The sequence below is a fragment of the Euprymna scolopes genome, chromosome 43, assembly GCF_053919585.1.
Source record: "Euprymna scolopes isolate OS-2025 chromosome 43, ASM5391958v1, whole genome shotgun sequence".
NCBI classification, from domain to species: Eukaryota; Metazoa; Mollusca; class Cephalopoda; order Sepiida; family Sepiolidae; genus Euprymna; species Euprymna scolopes.
In genome coordinates this window covers 27,365,592-27,385,449 of record NC_136524.1, presented here as the reverse complement: position 1 = coordinate 27,385,449, position 19,858 = coordinate 27,365,592, and positions in this window count along the sequence as shown.

Below are 19,858 nucleotides of genomic sequence, written 5' to 3'. Positions count from 1 at the left end.
TACATGTTCTCTTAAGCTTCGCTCAGTCTATTTTGGCTGCTTCAAAATGTTCTGCACCCCTGTATATCAGTGTCCTCCACTGCTTGCATCATACGCTAGTGACTCCCAACTGTCAACAGGAATATGAAAGCTCACCAGACTCTCCTTGATGCTATCACGAAAACGTTTTTTGGGCTTGTGCTAGGGTCTTCTTCCAAGAAAGAGCTCACCATAGAACAATTGTTTTGGGAGTCGATAGTCTTCAAACCGGATGAGATGACCCACCCAACGCAACTGGTTTTTTAATAACAATGGTAGCAATACTGGATGTTTTGGCCTTTTTTAAGACATAGGGACAAAGCTACACCACTTTAAACCAAGAATGTGTCTAAGGCAGTGCTGATGGAACCTCTCGAGCAATTCTATGTGACCGATACAAAGTCCAAGTTTCAGATGCGTAGAGTAGGGATGGTACTACACATGCTTGATATACTAAAATTTTAGTTGTCAGAGTTAGATCACCATCAGACCAAACTCTATCTTGTAGCCTTCCAAAAGCATCAGACGCCTTGCTGATTCTCTGTCTTATTTCCGCATTAAGAGTGCCATCATTTGATAAGGCACTCCCAAGGTAGACAAAATTTTTTACGACTTCAAGGCGCTTTCCACAGATGAAGATATCAGGTTCCACATACAGATCATCGGGAGCGGGAGTTTACATGACTTTAGTTTTCTTAATGCTAACTGTCAGTCCGAAGCAGATACAAGCATTTGTAAAGAGATCCATCACTAGTTGCATATCTACTGGGGAGTGTGTTACCAGGTCAGCATAATCAGCATACAACAGTTCCCTAACAAGCCCATCACTAACAAGTGTTTTGGCTTGGAATCTTCTGAGGTTGAACATCTTTCCAGTCGTTCGGAATCTAATATAAACACCCATATCACAATCGTGGAAACCATACCAGAGCACAGCAGTCAAATAGAGCGAAAACAATGTTGGTGCAGCTATATCACCCTACTTCACACCATTATCAATGGGGAATTCTTCCGAAAGCTGACCATTGAAGTTGACGCGACCTTTCATACTATGATGAAGTTGCTTGAACTTGTCTGTAAAAGCAGGTGTACAGCCAAATTTTTCCAGCACTTTCCAGAGAGTCTCACGGTTGACTGTGTCAAACGCCTTGGTTAAGTCCACAAACACTTGGCAAAGAGGCATATGCTGTTCAATACATTTTTCCAAGAGCTGTCTAGCAGAAAACACCATATCCACAGTTCCTCGCCCACCTCTAAAACCAGACTGGGATTCCGGAAGGATATTAGGACATACATACTTTTCCAATCGGTTTAGCAAAAGCCGTGAAAACACCTTTCCAACCGCACTCAGCAGCGAGATACCTCGATAATTTCCACAATCAGACCGTGTACCCTTTCCTTTGTACAACATAACCAAGATGGCATCTACCCAATCTTGGGCAACCGGGTCACCCTACCATACTGACAGTATCAAAGAGTGGACCACACAATGTACATTGACACCACCATGTATCAGCAGCTCAACAGGGATGCCATCCAACCCATGGGCTTTGTTCGAGTTTATCTGTTTTATGCAGTCAACCGTTTCCGCAAGAGTCGGTTCAACGTCAAGTTCCGGACAAAATGAACATTGAAGGATACGTTCTATTGCAGCAACATCAACATTGGATGGGTTATGAAAAAGATCATGAAAGTGTTCATGCCATCGATGCATAATTTCATCTGAGGTTTTCAGCAAGGTTTTCCCGACTTTCGCCAGGAGTGGTGTAGTTGAAGAGGATTTCGAACCATAAATCTGATGAAGCAAAGTGTAGAATGTCTTGACATCTCTATGATCGTAGGCAGTCTGTATCTCCCTGGAAAGGTCAGACCACCATTTTTTTTTTATTTGGCGCACACAACACTGAACCTCACTCCGAACAGAAGAAAAGGGGGCAGCGAGCGCTGGCTCGTTCACAGGTGAAGAGTTGAGAAGTTTCAAATAAGCTTTTCGCTTTTTATCAATTTGAGGCTTAATTTGATTGAAATTATCAGCAAACCAATCTCTATGTCTGGGAACCTTCAACCCAAGAGCTTCAACACCTTTTTGGTATATTGTATCTCTTACTGTCTCCCAGTCACAATCTGAGAAATCCACCTGGTTAAAAGCAGATTTCAAGGAACTTCGTACGACTGGATCCTTCAATTTGGAAACATCAATACGTTTAGGCACTTTGATACAATTGAAACGTTTTTTTTTTGCGAACTGTAATTCTCAGTTTAGCTCTGACCATTAAATGATCAGTACCACAGTCAGCACCACGCATTACTCTAACTTTGCAAAAATTTCCAAGATCACCACGTCTACACAGTATGTAATCAAGCAAATGGCCACGTTTAGATTGGAGATGAAACCAGGTCTCCTTGTTTTTCTGGTGGCAAAAGTGTTGGTGATGACAAGATTTAGTTCACTGCAGAGATGGAGAAGCAGCATACCATTTGAATTGACTCTACCAATGCCATATGGACCCAATGGAGACCAAGTCTCATTGTCTGGTCCAACCCGTGCATTGAAGTCACCAAGAACCACCAAACTCTCAGCACTTGGCAAACTGGTGATAATAGATCTAAGCATATGATAAAAGGAAGTAATATTATCTTCAGACGAAGTAAGAGTCGGCGCATAGACAGAAAGAACATTCATATAACGACCAGCAGCAAGGGGCATTCTCAATGTCATTGCAGGGTCATTTATGCCTACTGGCTGTTCGATCTTATCAATTAAGGAGTTCTTAACTGCAAAACCAACACCAGCCTCTCGCTTCTCCTTTTCAGCTCTACCAGACCAGAAGATCGTGTAGCCCAACTCGCGCTCAACCAGTTGATCCTCACCTGCGAAACGTGTCTCAGAGAGTGCAGCAATGTCTATATTGTAATTTGCAATTCCTTAGTCAAAATTGCAGTCTTCCGTTTTAGTCTTTTACCATTGTTAATAAGTGTTCTCACATTCCAGCAACAGAGCTGGAGTGGGTGTCGTTTAGCATAATATCTTCTGTTCCTGTTAATATGGACAGCCATCGCCAATAGTACTTTCTTTTCTTTTTTTTTTTGACAAATGTCTGAAGAAGTATCTGTACAAAGATGTTATTCCAGAGATTTAGCTTTGTACGACAGCTTGTCTCTCTCTCGGTTCAAAATGTTGATATCCAGCAACAAGCAAGAGCAAGATAGCCAGCGACAAATCAAACTGCAGACCAGCTTAATGTGGGTACTGGTTTTCCGCTTTATGTTTTTTTAGATCAGAGATTTACTTCTCCTAGAGAGGCTGCCTTCACCATGGCTTTCTGGAGCCCTCTCCACCCCAGATAAAACATACATACATACATACATACATATATATATATATATTGTTACATACATACATATATATTGTTACACATGCGATAAAGGGGGGATTTAAGTAAAAACTAAACAGGGATATATTAAAAAAATATGAAAAACAAATATTTATCGCACATGTGGTAAAGGTAAAAATAACAGGGAGACACAAGGGTTTGAACACAACAGAATGCGAGAAAGAACAAACACGAACACCAGTGATAACATTTCAAAGTTAATTTTATTATAACTATAAACTGGTAGGGGAGTGGATTAAATAAAATGAAAAACAAATTACGAGGATGTGGAAGGGGTATCTTAATCTACTATCTGAAAATGCCGACGATAAATATATCGATACAAAAATACATCAATATAAACAAAACAATGGCAAAATGAACTCGTCAACTTAATACACAAGAGAGAGGTATGCAGAGAGAGGAGACTTATAGTCTTTACTTTACTTTTCTTTTTTTTCTTTTTGTTTCGGGCGCTTTCGTTTCGTTTCGTGTCAGGTGGTTGTAAAATTTGTTGTTTCCTCGTCATTTTATGGTGAGCATTATCTCCTTTCTTTCACTGTTAGGATGGGGTTTTTCCCCAGCATTATCGCCTTTCTTTCGCATCGGTATGGGGTTTTTCCTCTGCATTATCTTCTTTCTTTCGCTGTTGGGATGGAGTTTTCTCCGGCATTATCTCCTGCGGCGGTCAATTCGTTTCCTTTCATTGTTGGGATGGGAATTTTTTCCCATCCGTCCGACGCGGTGGCTCGGCGGAGAATGTGTACAAAAATGTCTGTTTTCCTCCCTCCCTTTTTCTCTCTCTCTCTCTCTCTCTCTCTCTCTCTCTCTCTCTTCTCTGTACTTTTCTTATCCTTCTTTTTTTCTTTGTTCGCTTAATACCCGGAATTAAAAGGGGTCAGAAAGTGTGCTGATGGCATGACCTGTCAACCCGTCTTTCTCACCTCTTCCACTTTCTCCTATACTCTCTCTCTCTCTCTCTCTCTCACTCCCTCTCTCTCTCTCTCTTTTCTTCTATGTTCATTTTGCCTCGGTGACGATCCAGCAACAAAAAAACGATACATTTTTCGTCGGCCTAAAATTAAAATTAAAAATTTTCTTAAAACATAATCTAGTTTAAGGATTATATCATAATATATACATGCGACATGTCAATTAGCATATAAATGCTATGAATATAAAGATGCATAAAAGCTTTAGTACCTTTGGTACCAGACAGGCAAATAGATAAGAGGAAGGAAACCTAGCTATACATAGCTAAAAACCCAATATAAAGAAGCTTTGTGTAAAAAATTTTTAAAATGTACAAATAAAAATAAAGAATGCAGTTTAAATTCCGGAGAAAATAACTAGCCCCTTTAAGAAATACGTTTCTTATAGTTGAGCACTTTCTGTTGAATAAAAGTCGGTCAATTTAGCTCTTATGCGTAGATCGTCGTATAACGACTTGATCACTGTCTGTCTGACGTAATGAACATTTAAATTAAAATGTTTAAAATTCAACGCTATTTCACACGATTAATGGTAGCCGAATGGATACGGTCTCCGCTAATCGAGCCAGAGATGTCTCGTGTCGCGGGGTTCGAATCGTTCGACTGGTAGTAATTGTGACACCCTGCACTGAAGAATCCCGAAAGGATGAAACACTAGTGTCTGTAGGTATTTAATTATTATAGTAAAAAAATAATTATGACAGCCCCTTTAAGAAATACGTTTCTTATAGTTGAGCACTTTCTGTTGAATAAAAGTCGGTCAATTTAGCTCTTATGCGTAGATCGTCGTATAACGACTTGATCACTGTCTGTCTGACGTAATGAACATTTAAATTAAAATGTTTAAAATTCAACGCTATTTCACACGATTAATGGTAGCCGAATGGATACGGTCTCCGCTAATCGAGCCAGAGATGTCTCGTGTCGCGGGGTTCGAATCGTTCGACTGGTAGTAATTGTGACACCCTGCACTGAAGAATCCCGAAAGGATGAAACACTAGTGTCTGTAGGTATTTAATTATTATAGTAAAAAAATAATTATGACAGCCCCTTTAAGAAATACGTTTCTTATAGTTGAGCACTTTCTGTTGAATAAAAGTCGGTCAATTTAGCTCTTATGCGTAGATCGTCGTATAACGACTTGATCACTGTCTGTCTGACGTAATGAACATTTAAATTAAAATGTTTAAAATTCAACGCTATTTCACACGATTAATGGTAGCCGAATGGATACGGTCTCCGCTAATCGAGCCAGAGATGTCTCGTGTCGCGGGGTTCGAATCGTTCGACTGGTAGTAATTGTGACACCCTGCACTGAAGAATCCCGAAAGGATGAAACACTAGTGTCTGTAGGTATTTAATTATTATAGTAAAAAAATAATTATATATATATATATATATATATATATATATGAATGAATGAATGACAAAACTCTATATTCCAAAGTTTATGATGTTGACCATTTTACAATTTGTTTCTTTAATTCAGTTGACATTTACAATTCTTGACAGTATCTGTTTCGTAGCAGAAAACCAATCACTTTATTATTATATCAATCAGTGAATCTATTTTACCCTTAACTCATCTGAAGAAATAGCAACAATAGTTGTTCATAAGGAGATAAAGCGCGTTTTGACATGATTAAAAATCCGAAAATTGGAAGAGAAGCTGCAAATACCTAATAAAATGTTTACATTGCGCCATTTTGAATTAAAACAGATACTGTCAAGAATTGTAATTTTCAGCTGTATTAAAGGAATAAATTGTAAGATGGTCAACATCATGACTTTTGGAATATAGACTTTTGTTATTCATTCATTATATTGCTCTGTAATTACATTTAGTTTCTTAAATAAGAATTAGTATATATTATAAGGAAATAAAGTATATTTCAACACCCTAAATCAATATTAAAATCAATAGTTCCCAATATCGCTTTTAGAATTTCTAGACTGTCTTCTACTAAATGCATATTTATCAAAAATGAAAAATATTACAATGAAGCCTTTAAAAACTCGGGATACAATTCACAAATTCAATTCATAAATAAAACTGATAGAAACATAAACTGCATTGAAAATAAACCTATTAAGAGCGTAATAACATATGATATGGCAATGTCTTCCCGTATGCGAGTTAAGAAAAATGACCAAAAGACAAAAAAAAGATAAAACCAAACCACAAATATTAGATAATAATACAAATAAACAACAAACCAAAACCCGTAAACGTAAGAATAGACATAAGGAGACCCTATGGTTCAACCCTCCATATTCCAAAAACCTAGAGACAAACATAGCCAGAGAATTTTTTTAAATATTAGATAAGAACTTTAAAGCCCCCCATAGATATAATAAAAATTTTCAATAAGAATACAATCAAAGTCTCTTACTCTACTATGCCTAACCTTCATCAGAAAATAATTAGCTCTAATAGTAAGAAAATTAATAAGCTACAAAATACAACTGTAGAAGAAAAAATAAATGTCCCCTACAAGGCTCATGCGAAATTAAAAATGTAATCTATAGCTGCACAGTATCAAAAACCCCAAATCTACATGAATCTATTAACAGCCATAACTCAACTACCAGATTAAATAATGACACCAACTTAAACCAATCTACCGATCAATTACAAACCAACCCACCATATAATAATCCAGCACCAGACCTAAAGGAAAATAATCACAATAAGCAAGAGGCAATATATTTTGATTCCACATCTGGCCTAATAAAACATAGAATTTCAACGCACAAATATTCTTTTAAAAATAACTCTCTATCAAACCAAACTACTCTACCAACTATATTTGGCAACTCAAAAATAGCAATACTTCTTTCAACTTGAAATGGCGAGTAATTGAATCTTGCAAACGATATAAACCAGGAGATAAATTCTGTGCACTATGTACAAAAGAGACCCTAAAAATTTAGAAATATGAAGATATAAAAAATGCAACCATCCTATTAAATTCAAGACAGGAACTAATCTTCACAGGCAGTCATAAACGTTGGTTTAAATTTAATAAATATAAACCACCTTAAATCATTAAAAATTACTTATTAGTAAAAATAGATTACAATTTTTTTTTGTAATAAATTAAGTTAGACTAATTATCCCCCTTACATCCTTTAATTAAAGAAAATATGACTAATTATCCCCCTTGCATTATTCAATTATACAAATAACATTAACATATAATTTCTTTCGAATTATAAACCGTGGCGTCTTTAAATCAAAAGTATGCTAACGGAAATAAATTATTCCACGGGCGTTCTTCTTAAAATTTATCATCTCATAAGCTGAAAAGCTATAGCAAACATCTATATGAGTACTTTAACCATAGTTCCTGATTTCAAAAGGCGAAAAATTAAAAAGTAAATATTTGTACCTATATTTTTATGTATATATCTGTATATCTATGTATATGTATGTATGTGTCTATTTTTCATATATATGCATGTATATATTTGTGTATGTATGTATGTATGTATAATATGATACTTAAACCAAATTTATATTTTACTCTATTTTATTTCTATCTTTAACCCATATTAATTTTCTTATCAAGTTTAAATCCATACCTTTATTTTAATTTTTTCCAGATACGTCTGCCTTACTTTTAATGCTAGGTTTATTTATGGTGTCTTTACATTTAATAAAAACCCTTCACAATATTTACTGACGAGGAAACCTTGTTTATTAAAAAACTATATGTAATAATTATTGTCCGTAACTTGATGTCTACCACAATAAAAACACTGTTTTCCGAAACGATCGTACAAATAATTGATTTTGTTGTTGTTCCTTCTTATGAAACAGATTTTTAATTTAATTATAATTTGATTTTTAAATTATCAATCACATTACTAAATATATATATATATATATATATATATATATATATATATATATATATATATATGGTGTGTTGGGTCCAATGCATGTTAATAATGACACGAGAAGAAATAACTGGACACATATGTATAGAACAAGAACTTTTCATTGTCGGACTGCTATTAGTAGGATTTGGAGGTTACAGTCCATTTTTTTTTTAAAGGAGTAATAAGCAAGGGAGATAACTCCTGCTTTTTTATATTCAGCATCTCCGGGTTTTTTATTATTTTTTAGAAATTTTTGGTTTATTATTTATTTATTTATTGTTTAATTGGCATCTTAATTGATTTTTTTTTTTCGTTTTGTTTTCTACTTGTTTGCTTTATGTATGCTGCTATACTTTTTTATTCACTGAAAATGTTTTCATAATCAATTTGTGTTTGTTGCTGGTCTTGTTTGGTTTTCAACCAGTGACGTCTGTTGGTTCTTAAGTAGTTTCCTTCTTCTCTTAATACCAGATATAAACGAGGTTTTCTTAATTTTTCTAACACTACATTTCCTCTTCCAATTTTCCTAGGCTCTTTTACGAACGTTGTCATTTACTTTCAACGTTTTCATCTCATTATTTCTTTTTTTTATACTTTTATCTGCTCGAGTCTTTTTCATTACTTTATTGTGCTTTATGCAAGGAAGTATAGCGGAGTATACAGCATAATCACGTTGATAAACCGTCAGATCACAAAAGTTAAGCAACGTTGAACTTGGTCAGTACTAAATGGGTTACCACTTGGGAATTCCAGGTACTGTATGTACATTTTGCTTATCTCGGCATTGTTTCCAGTCAGTCCTGGGCTCTACTTGCCACAGATATTATCGATTCAGAAATGTGGTTTGCAATTGTTCAACACTTGCATCACAATTACACGCGCAGCTATCCTTGGAAGGGTGTCCATTGTCTCTTAAGACTGAACCCGGATATCAGTCGACTATGTGCAGCGTGTTCTTTTCGGTAATTGCTGAGCTAGAGTTTTATCTTTTAAAGGAATAATTTTTAACCCTGTGTTAGCCGCATTGGGTGTCACCCCAATTTTGCTTAAGTGTTCATAATTCCTAATTGGCAATTTATTTATTTTCCTCCCTCCCAGTACTCTCCTGACTCAGTGAGGGCATAACACACATGATATGGTACAGTTGTATCTAAGTTTTTCCTTGAAGATGGACGTCACTTTATCCTTCTGTGGTGTACAGTCACCCCAGCTGACTAACATAAGCATGATTTTATGATTTATATATTTATCTATTTTTCCAGTGGGAATGAAAATTTGTAGATATAAGCTCATATTATGTATCATTAGGCTACTCTGTAATATTTAATATGGAATTAATGTTTTGGTAATTTCTTTATCATAAGTTTTGATGGGACTATTATTTTATTTACAATTTATTACTCTTTCAGTCTGAGCTTTTCCTTAGTTTTATAATTTATTTTATTGTACTATTTTATATTAATATCAACAAGATACAAGTTATTCAAGCTGTTCAACAGGGAGTGTAGATATATTCTGAACCAGCTGGATAACTATGTTCTACAAAATATTAGCACTATAAACATTTTTGTATTGGGGTGTATAAACACCCCATGGGACTAACCAAGTTTATTACGTGTGTGTGTGTGTGTTTGTATGTGTATGTGTGTGTGTGCGCGCGTGTGCGGTTGCGCGTGCGTGTGTTTTAATGTTCTTTTTATGGTTTGTATATTTCTTTCAACTTATCCGTTCGCCTGTGGATAATTCGGACTTATGTTTAAAGCCTCACCCTTTAGCAAATTGTTTGGATTCTGATTATACACATTCTAGACCATATTGTCACTGATCATTATTTGAGGAATACCTAGCATGGCAAAAGTACTTTTATTTTCTTGATCATCGTGCGTGATTAACAATTATCCAACATCTGGATATCAAAACATATGCTTATGTGGTCTATAATTACTATGTATGCTCTGTTGTACAGATGAAAAATGTCTATTGCTATTTTTGGTCTTATGGTCTATGCAATATGCGCACGTGCTTATTATTTCTTTGGTGTGGCTGTTAATATTCGACCAATATATTACCTCTTTAGCTCGAGATGCGTGTTTTTCTATGCCTTAATGTCAATAGAGAATTGGATGTACAGATCTTTTTTTCTTTCTTAAATATTTTGGAACCAAGGTTTCAGAGAGTCGGAAAGTGAAGGTGCCAATCGGCCGTACAATTAAGGAAGTAAAACCGAGGCAAAGATGACAACACAGATGATCGATTAAAGACAATAAAATGGTGTTTTATTTACCAAGAGAAAGCGGCAATCGAGACCGTGAATCCGGATCGTTTGAAGCGAGAACGGGCTTCCATTATGTAGGATGACGAGCGTCAGGTTAGTCCGGATCGTGTACAAGGGAACTGATGTTGGAAACTGGTAGCCGGGTGTCGACGGGGTACTGGACGTCAACAGGCGCTGGAACTGCTGGTTAGAAGTCAACAGGCACTGGAACTAGTAGCTGGATGTCAGTAGGCACTGAAACAGGCAGCTGGAAGCACTTGGGATATAGAAGTGAGGTGGGGTCGCTGGAAGCTGCCTGAGTGAGCTGGAGCCGCTGGCATAGAGGGGAGTTTCAGAGCTGGCATTAGCAGCGAGTGAAGTGTGAATCGCATTCAGGTAACTTCTGTCGTTTTTAAAAGAGCGGGTTATGTTGCATTATTAGTTTTTAAAAGGGTTGTTTGAACTACTGCTGCTAAGTCTCTCGGCTATTGAGCTTGTCGACTTGACAAGGAGGTGTCAAAGTCGCGATTATGCAGTTCCCTTGCTCCCTAACCGTGCTAAAGATTTTTTTTTTGTGTGAACGGTAAAAAGAAAAAACGAAAGAAAAAACGTTCCGGTGGCAGGAATTGGCTTAATAATAAAAAAAAATGACTATGATTAATTTCAGGTAGAATTTCTTACAGGCAAAAATGTTTGGGGCGTTACTTGACTGCGTATATGTTAATCTTTGTTCGAAATTAAAGTCGGCTGTTTTTATTTACTTACTAAAAATTAAATTTGTGTATGTTTCTCCTTTGTTGATTGAAAAGGATCGTCGTTATTTTTAGGACGCGCGATCATGACGTGTTCGTGTAGAGGAAGTGGGAAGTATCGGTCAAGTTTTTTGTCTCTGCTGACCGGCGTATCCGAGTTTTATAAACAAAGACGGGAGTGGTAATATGATAGCATGACACCATTATTCATATGCCTTTTAATACTATAACTGATATCTTATCACGAACTCTCACATATGAGCCATTGAAGGAGGTATATCCTTAGTGTTTTCTGGCCGTTTCAATGTTGCATATTTCATTAATATCTAATGTAAGGACTTTATTTCTTCTTTATAGATGTTCAGTTCCTGATCACTTATTGGGTACTGTTTTAGAACTACATGGCTGTGTTTATCCATTTCTGTGTCTGATATCTCCTGTGTATTATCCGTTAGATGTGTGCGTGAAAGTGTATTTTGAATTACTGATTCACAGGCCGGTGTATACACTACTTCTAATTCATATTTCTGTAATTGCTGGTAGAAATTTTTGTATTCTTAGGAGACTTTTCGTGGTTGATTTTTTTTTTTAATCTGCCTCGGTGGTTTATGATCATTTTTGACGTGAAAGTGTCTTCCATATGTGAATTGGTGCTATTTATTACAAGCTAATATCATCTGAGTGTTCCTGATTCAATCAGGCAGTAGTTTTGTTCAGCAGGAGTTGTCGAACGTGATGTATATAATATAGGTAACCATATATCTTCATAATTTTGTTGTAAAACCCCACCTAAGCATTTTTTTTTACTTGCCTCCGTAGTGATTTTAGTTTGCATGTCTGGATCATAAAATTATAAAATTGGTGCACTTGTTATTTCTTTCAATTGCTTCTCTCTGAATGAACACAATACTTCGTTGTGTAATTGTCCTCTTAACGATGTGTGTATTTCTGTGTAGTTGGGTATAAATTTACATTAATAATTCATTATACCTAGAAATCTTTATATGTTTTTGGTTTATTTGTTTTGTTTTGTTTTTGTTTTTTTGAGGGGGGTATATTTTGTTTGTTTGTTTGTTTGTTTTTATTGGGTTTTTTCGTTTTTTTTTTTTTTTTTTTTTTTTTTTTTTTTTTTTTTTTTCAAGGAGATAAATTTGTGTAATGGGCTTTATTTGTAAGGGTCTGGTTTTATCTCTTGATTCGTAATTAAATGATTTAAGTACGTTAGATTTCTCTTTTTCTTTCTTTGTTTTTTCTTTTTTTTTCCTTTTTCGTTTTTTTTTCTTTTCTTTTTGCAAATTCACATTTTGATTTATTCAGTTTCGAACCTGCTGAATGAACAGTTTTTTCTACTATTTCCGTATGTTGTTCTTCTAATACTATCATATCATCTTGGAAATTGCTCTTTTCTTTTACGTCCTCTATAATGTTCGCTACTTGAACTTGGAAATCTTTAGATTAGATGTGTATCCTACACGGTAAACGATTAAAAGAAAAACGACCAAAGAGTTAGTTAAAAGTTTAAAATTTTAAACTTTCTTTATCTTTTATATGTCAATATCCGTTTGACGCGTTTAGTTTTGAAAAGTATTTCGGGTTTTTCATTTCTGCGAAAATTTCTTCGGCAGGAGGTAGTTTGGAATTCTCTCTTTTTATCGCTTTGTTCTGATCTCTAGGATCTAAACATAGTCTTAATCTACCATTTTGCTTCTCCACTATTACAAGAGAATTCACCCAATTCGTTGATTCTTGGATTAGCTGTATTATTCCGATTTTCGTCATACTGTTTAATTCTTTTTTTAATTTTACTTTCATCTGAAATGGTATGTTTCTTGAGAGATTTATAACTGGTTTTGTATCTGGGGCTACTGCTATATTATGTGTAATTGGTAGTTTTCCTATGTCGCCGAAACAATTTCGTATTTTTCTACCAAACTTTGTATGTTCAACTCGTTTATTTTATGCGTTCGTTTTCTTGACTCCAGCTTTCTAATATATCCGTATCAATAACTAACTGCATTTTCATTGGTCTCCGGCATTATGTCGTGCGATTTTATTTTTACATTTTTATCTCATAGAATTATAATGCAGAACGCCGTTACTGGAATGTCTGAAATATGCAGTTAACTTGGTGCAATACTGCAATACACTATAATAGCGATATTCGGAAAACGAAAAAATTGATTTTAAAAACTTGTATCTGTTGACTTTTCGTATCAATTCCAACTAAAGCCAATGATAACTACTTAATGGCAATATTATTGCATTTTTTTTTATGCAAGTTTTCGATCTTTATCACGTTGGAAAGATGTGATATGATAACAAAGAAAGTAACACAGGGTTTTTTTTGTTTTTGCTTTTTACACGGTGGTCACCACTTATCAAGGCCCAGAAGCCACTCAGGGATAAGGGTTATTGCAAGTACAGTAGGTTAGTGTGGAGATTTTATGAAGTGTTTACTTAAGGGGCGGTTCATTAGGAATTTGTTAACGTTGGACTTGAAGACATCCAAGTTGTGGTCAGGTGGGAAGCAGGCAGACGGAACAGAGTTCCACAGGCGTGCAGTTCTAAGAAAGAAGCTTTGTTCATGGAATCCACGTTTTGATTTAGGCACAGATATAGAGTGGAGGAAAATTTTCACAGTGGATTCAGCTAGACGGGTGTTTTTCGTGAAAGATTGGCGAGGGGGGGGACCAGAGATTGGAATTCAGACGAGCACCTATCATGGACATAACGATAAAACAAGGATAGGCTCGCAACGTCTCTTCTGTGGGAGAGAGGTTGCAGGGTAAAGAAAAGGGCATCCCCCACTAAGCCACGAAGTCTATTTTGTACTCTGTCAAAGCAGGATAGGCTGTTTTTAGCAGCTCCTGCCCAGATGTGGCAGCAGTATTCCATCCTTGGACGTACATGGCTAAAATATGACAAAAGGCACAATTTATTTTTAAAAAAAACAAAAAAAAACATGGCAGTAGTTACACACTATTTACTTCCATTTGGAACACTCCGATGTTTTGGAGTTTTTTTTTTTGTTTGTTTGTTTGTTTGTTTGTTTTTTTTTGGTTTTTTTTTTTTTTTTTTGGTTTTTAAACCAAACATTTTATCTTCGCTAATTTTCGTGTAAAAGGCTTTCTTTAATACTTTTTTTTTTTTTTGTAACTTCTCGTTTTTCGTAATTTTTGAATATATTCATTACTGTGACATGATAATTAAGTAGAGACCACTGGTTTGCCTTGAAATTAAAATTACGCTATTATAATGTAGTTGCGCCGTTAATTTTGCCAATGTTCTGGTTTCGGTTTTATCTTTTTATAGACATTCAGTAGTAGTATATTTGCTTCTACACCTGTGTCGATTCTGAAATCTACTGGTGCCTCTCGTTGACTTTCACTTCTGTTCACCTTTGTTTCTCTGCATTGTATATATCGTCTTTTTAAATGTGGCGTCCAATTTATGCTTTTTTAATCACGTGGTCAGATTCTATGGTGCTGCTGTTCCTACTACATCTGTTTGTCCTTTTCTCCCACATATCTTACAATTTCTATTGTGTGCTGGACAATTATTTCTCTTGTGAGAATTGGAACAATAGCTACACTGTTCCACTAAGTTTTGACTTTTGGTGGAATTTCTGCCTTATTGTCTAGTCAAAGTCGCCATATTGCTTTTTCTGCTCTCGTATTTCTTTTATTTCGTATCATGAAAATAGTTTTTGTTTTCTGTGTAGCAATTATTTTTCGAACGCTTTTTTTTTCTTCTTTTTAGCGCTGAAGCCAGCTTATATTGATCTGTCCAGACCTACTGAGCAAGTTATCTTTAATTAACATACCAGAGTGTCTTTTATCAGTCTATCCATGAATTGTCCAAATTTACATTTATCTGCTTTTTGGAGCAATTTGATCATATATTCATTAAATCTCTGTTTTTCTTTCTGTCTGTAAGAGTTAGGAATGCCAAGTTTTTTTCTTGGTCGGTAATATGTGCCGAATTTTTCGATCACCGTTTTCAGTTCATATTTCTGCTCTTCGTTTTCAAAATTGAATGTAGAGTAAATATTCCCACCTTTTTCGCCGATACAGGTCAACAAGACTGAAGTTTTAACTTTTTCTGCTTTTCTGTCGGACTCTGCTGCTAGAAGAAATATTTGAGACTGGTTTCTCCATGCTTCCCATTCGTGTACTAAATTGTCTGCATTGAAGTTCAATTCCCTCGGGTGGGGTAAAAATTCCATTTTTTTTTTTTTTCAATCGGCTACCATAGTTTTTTTCGGACACCATTTTGTATTCTTTGTAGTATTCACTTGTGAAGAGTATACATATTAATAATGACACGAGAAGAAATAACTGGACTTTTTATCGACGGACTGCTATTAGTAGGGTTTAGAGGTTGCGGTCCATTTAATAAAAGGAGCAGTGAGCAAGAGAAATAACTCTTGCTTAATTATAAACAAAACTGATGTTTCCTTTGAACTCTGCATGTGCAATGCTTAAATACTGTCTACCATATTCTTGAATGTGATATCAAGTGTAGAATTTAGGGCTGGATCCTGCTAAAAATGTCCACAGAGAAAATCAAAACTGTTTTTATGGTTATTTGTTTTTTTTGGGGGGAGGGGGGGTGTAATTACACATATTTTTAACTTTGTGTCTAACTTGTTAGCAGACGGATACAAATATTATGCAAAACTTATTTCCAAAATGATTTTTTTTATATTTTCAATTTTATAATTCTTTCCAATGAAGAAATACTAGATCTATGAGCTCTACAAACGTCAACAGCGTTTCCTCTACACGAAATAAAGACATTAATATCTGTCTCCATTTGATATCAGGAGATCAATGTTTATAACTGACTAAAAAAAAGGCCGGGTCGGTAGAAATATTTAATTTATATCGACGTATGAGGTTCTGCCAAAACAACTAAGTTGATCGAAAATCCACACAGAGATGATTTGTTTATAGTGGTGAATGCTTTGTGTAGAACCAACCACACTTTTTGCTATTACAGCTAATCCTTGTCAGTGCAGATGACTGCCACAACTAAAACTAGATGCATGTCTTAACGAAGACTGGGAGTGCATCTCTCCTAGTAAATTAATGTGCCTCCAGATACCAACCTGGAAATTTTTACGACTCGGCGCGGTACATACAGCACCTAGCCTTCACAAATGGTCACCCATCTGGTACCAGCCAATTTCAACGTTGCTTAACTGCGGTGATCTGGTGAGAACCGGTGTGTCAACGTGATTGTGCCATATATATATATATATATATATATATATATATATATATGAGTGTATGTGTGTGGTGTATATGCAATTTGACGGCTTGAAATAGTAATAGCATACATAAATAGTACAAAGTTCTCATTTAAATAGCTCAATATCTATATCAATATACTAGAGCTATAAATATTTCTTAAAGATACCACGTTAGAAGGAAAAGACACTCATGAAGTTACTCATTTTCAAAATGTTGGTCTTTTTATTGGTAACAATTTGCATTCAATTTGCATTTGCATTTAATTTGTTTCAGACCCAATGTTGGCATTAAAGTATATAATAGTGCATTAATTATAATTTTTTTCACAACTGTGCAAGCTCATCAGCGCATTGAAAAATCGATCTATCAAAATTTTCATATCCCACAAACAGGATTCACTTATTAACATGGTAGGTATTAATTTTTTCAACAACATCTATGTCATGAGACATTATCAGCATTTTATAATAAAGTACATCTGCCTTTAATATTCAACATCTGTACCAGTAGGTAGCCGGTATTTCTTTTCTTCTTTTGGCCATGCTTCAATCTTTTAACTTCCAGTAATTCTGGGCTTAACTACCAGGTTCACAGCAATTTTTTAATAATTCAGTTTCGAACACCCAGTATTATTTTAAAGTAATCATTTTTGCAATATTATTGTTTAATTAATCCTTACCAAAATACGAAAATCTTACCAAAATATATATTATTATTTTCAGATTTAAAGCAAATAGTTTTTAGCACACGTTTATGTTTACATTATATTATAAGTTTACATTAGTGTCGGAGTTAAATGTATAGTTTACAGCAATTATTTATAATTCTATTTCAAGTTGCCATTATGATTATCGATTACTCAAATTTAATATTATTATTATTTAATTATATTAATTAAATTCAACCCACGTATGTTTTCTCATTATAAGATTTAACTTAATTATTATATCCAAATACTTCCAACCTCACAAATGGTCTGTTTACATTTAGCAATAATAGTTGTGGAGTTTCTGTAAAGCTCACATCAGTTTTTTGTTTTTTTTATAATTCATTTTTAAACTACCACCATTCGTTTCCATTAATCAAATTTCAACATTATTATTTAATTTTAATCAAGATATGTTTCATTAATTTCACATTTAAAACCTAGGTATATATCAATTTACACATTGTCGTAAAGGCTTGTTTGCATGCTGCGATAGGAGTATCAGAAGGCGCCATTAAAAACTTGAATAAACATCTGATTATATTAGACCATCTCTGTTTCGAAGCTTATAATCAATATGAAAATGTAATTTCAAACCGTAATTTTTTTCAATAAAACGAGGATAGACCACATTTTAAAATAATGAAAGGTTAAATCGAAAAAATACAATATTATTTTTTCATAGGTTTTCTTAAAAAAAGATTTCACGAAATTCAACAAATTTCAACTGATACCAAAATCTATTAAATATATATAAATGCCAAAAATCACTTACCTGTAAAAAAAAAAAACTAAGCAGTTCTTCATTTATAAGAATTTTCCATATTTATATTTTATATTCCATGTATTTTTTAAATAAAAGGATTTTTTAAAGCACGGGTCACAGAAAATCGCATTTTCATAACTCATTTTAGCTTTAGCTTAAAGCGCTGCTGCTGCTGCTAATTTACAACTTATCAAATATGGATTCGTCAAATGGACATAATTAACGTCTTTTTTTTTATTGCGTGCTGTTAACCAAAATTAGCATTTTTGGTCCTCTGTAGCACACATTCACTTATAATTTTTTGCCGTTAAACAAAAAATCCAGTCAACCGATTTGTTTTAATTCTTTTAATGAAATACACAAGTTTTTGATTATTATATTTTCTTTCTACTTTATCGAGTGAATTTTTTTTAAATATCTTAAAAAAAGAAAACATTGAATGTAATAGAAAAAAATATCGTCAGTGTCCGGTATTTACTTGACGATATAAGCATAACATGAGCTTTCATTTAAAAAAAAAAAAAAATCAATGTCATTTAAAAAAAAAAAAAAAAGGTTTTACACTTCGGAATTTACAGGTAAATTTCCAAAAAACACCTGTTTTTTGTTTTAAATTAGAATATTTTCTTTATTGATCTTTTCTCTTCAATTTGTGATATATAAAACTTTGGTGAGTAAATTAATTATTTAAATTTTAATAGACATTTCAAAATGGGGGGGGTGAATTAAAAAAAACGTTTGTCTAAAATATTATATTCGGTTTATTGGAGAGAGCATAAAATTTCACATTGACCCTGAAAATAGCGTAAAAATTGAACCAATATAAAATTTTTTATAGATTTTTAAAGTTTAAAAATTGAAAAAAATTTCACTCGTAAAATTCAATTGATTTCATACGTAAAAAAACAAAAATGGCTGGTTGAACGCGCACCGCCACTTTGTAAACACTGTTTTTTAAAAAATAAAAAATAATATTTCTATTATTTTTTAAACAACTTTAATAGTTTATTTTGGAAGTATATTCCATACAAAAAATAAACAACCCACTTTAAAAAGAGAAATTACGAGTTTTTTTATATTTTATTCACAGTTTTCTGTTAAGGGTGTCAAAAATTCCCAAAAAATTCTGATACACCTAATGCTGCGATGTTGAAACTTCCGGCTTTTTATTACGGTGTATCAGTTGACACGGTTTTATGTAATTAAAGGTTTGATTTACTGTGTTTTATTTTTAAAGTTATCACTAGTTATTTTAAAGTCTATTTTTAAGTAATTTATTATAAGTTACTATTAATTGTTTAGAGCTTAAATTGTAGTGCGGTTATTGTGAGTACGTCAGATTCATTACACACATTTCAAACATTTTTATCTTGCATATTGGTTTAATCAGGTGTGTAACGGAGCACAGATGCGCATATGCAAATACCAACCCATGTACAAAAATGATGCCACAGTAAAGAAGAGCACATCGGAAGGGACAATTACGTTAGAGATGTTAGGCGACGTAAGAACCGTGACGAGAAGTCATGCATGGTGGGAGAATGACAAAATAAATGTTGTTGTTACAAGAAAAAGTGTATCGAGTAATTACTTGTCTTTGGTTCCTTGCAATGTACTCTGCTACAACGTGTTGGGTCTACGTGTGTAAACGTATGTAACGTTACAGGTGTAATTGTCATTAAAGTTTAGCTTAGTTCAAGTGCATTAGTGTATATTATTGTCTAGGTTCATTTTAGATAGCCTTATTACGTTTATTACTCGCCATTATAACGTTATTTAAGTGCAATTTAAATGGAACACATACATTAAACCCATCGCCAAGGCTGCAGGAAAAATGGCGGGATCCTTCTATTAAT